This window comes from Gracilinanus agilis, chromosome 4 (genome assembly GCF_016433145.1).
Source record: "Gracilinanus agilis isolate LMUSP501 chromosome 4, AgileGrace, whole genome shotgun sequence".
NCBI lineage: Eukaryota > Metazoa > Chordata > Mammalia > Didelphimorphia > Didelphidae > Gracilinanus > Gracilinanus agilis.
The window spans coordinates 317639164-317641437 of record NC_058133.1 but is presented as its reverse complement, the minus strand read 5'-3'; positions in this window follow the sequence as shown (position 1 = coordinate 317641437).

Genomic DNA, 2274 nt, shown 5'->3' with positions numbered 1-2274 from the left:
CTCCAGGGGCTGGGCTTGAGCAGAATTTTCAAGAACAGTAGAATTGTCACAAGACAATATTAATGACTCCTTGTAGGAGGCTGAAATTTGTCAAGAATGCAAGGAGAGATTATTCAGAATTCAGAAGGTCAAGTCGAAAAATATCAAGTAAACATTTTATATTTATGTTTATAATTTATATTCCTATATTATATATAATATTTTAATATATTGTTTGGTTATATTATTGATATTGTTTGCTCTATTAATTATTTTACATATTAATGTTATTTAACAAAAATAATATATATTAACAAACATTTTATAAATTCTCTGTTCTGCACATAGCTATGTTTTCTTTTAGTTTTCCTGCTTAGGCTGCTCTGCTGTGGTGTGGAAGGAAGAACATTGGATTAGGAGTCAGAAGCCCCGGGTGCTCATTTGAGCTGTGCTGTGGGATTCAGGGAAACCTTGACTTCTCTTTTCTTATCTGTCAAATAAAAGAGTTGGATTAAAGTTCCTTCCCACCTGAATATGCTATATCCTCTGCCAAACTCTGTTAAATAATTATAGATCACAATAATAAAACACATTCCTTTACTGAAGTTCTCCTGTGATGCCTCCTGGTGGCATGGAGGCAATGCTGGGTCATCATCAGAAGCCTTGTCAGCAGAATTCAAGGTCTGACAGGTGCTCCCAAACTAGAAAGGCTTTTGATACAGAATGCATTTATTAGGCCCCTATTATGTGCCAGTCTCAACTAAATGCTAGAAACACAAATGAAGCCTGCATGTAAGTTCAAAGAATCCTTAGCCCAACTCACACTCAGAAGGATGAGCTGGGCCAGTCAATATGCATTTATGAAGCACCTGCTATGTGCCAGTCTGTACTGAAAGCTGGCAATACAAATGTAGCCTGTGTAGAAGCTCTGAGGAACCTCATCCCAAGTTCTACTCACACCAGCAAGTCAGGTCCTCAGAGGATGGCTGGCTCTGTGTCTCCCACAGAGTCCCAGAAATACCTGAGCAGGAGAGTATCTGAGCTTTAAGATTGTAGATTTGGCAGGTGGGTGGAAGAAGAATTATTGAGGCAGAGAGTCCAACTGGAAAGCTATTCTAGTCTAGGCAAGAAGTGACGAGGGCATGATCTAAAGCAGGGGTCGGCAACCTTTTTGGCCACGAGAGCCATAAACGCCACATTTTTTAAAATGTAATTTCGCAAGAGCTGTACAGTGCTCACAGTGCGCTCCTGTAACAGCGCCTGAAAAAAAAAATTGACTTTATGGCTCCTGCTGAAAGAGCCACATCTGGCCCTCAAAAAGAGCCAGATATGGCTTGAGAGCCATACTTCGCCGACCCCTGCTCTAGAGTGAGAGAGAACTAATGGAGAGGAAGGGACAGGTGCTTTGAATATAGGTCCAGTGATGGGCTATTTGCCATCCAAGGACAAATCTTACTGAGATTAGAGAGATTCATCACCAGTTTAGCCATCCTGTGATAATTCTTTTTCAACCACAGCAATTCACTAATACCTTCCAAATACAAAGGTTTACATCTGCATTGATGGAATGTAATATTTTGCTACAGAAAATGGAGAACAGGATGAGTGACACTCAACAGTTTTAGAATTGAGAACCAACCCAGACGCCATGAGACAGAAGGCAAAAAGCAGTTACTGCCAAGACTTTTTATAAAAGGGAGAAATTTGAACAGGAAGCTCTCTCATTCCTGATAAGGGACCTGGGTTGGTTGGATGGGTAGGCCAAACCAAATCTACTTAGGTTACCTGCATCCTGTTCCTCATCCTCAACTTCTGGACAAAGCTGTGTTATATATTAATCATTTGAACACCAAGGAAGAACAACATCAACACTCAATCAATCTGGCTAAGGCCACAGAGAGGATAAACCTCTCCAACAGACAATCTCAAACCTGATTATCCTTCAATTGACAAACCTGATCATCCGTAGTTTAGTGAGCTTTCCTAACCCCACTTTCCTTCAACCTTATTCCTTCCCTAAGTTTGTTATAATTAAATCTTAAAGGCTTACTTAAGTGAATGTCTTTATTGTCTTAAGGCTCATTCACCATATCCTTTGGATTTCAGGGAAAGGGATTGTTCAAACAAAGTCAAATCGCAGTCATCAGTGTTATTCACTTAGTCTATAGCAGTGATTCCCAAAGTGGGCGCCACCGCCCCCTGGTGGGTGCTGCAGTGATCCAGTGAAGCGGTGATGGCCACACTTTTTTTGTATTACATTCTATTCTGAGTTCAATAAATATTTTCATAATTTCC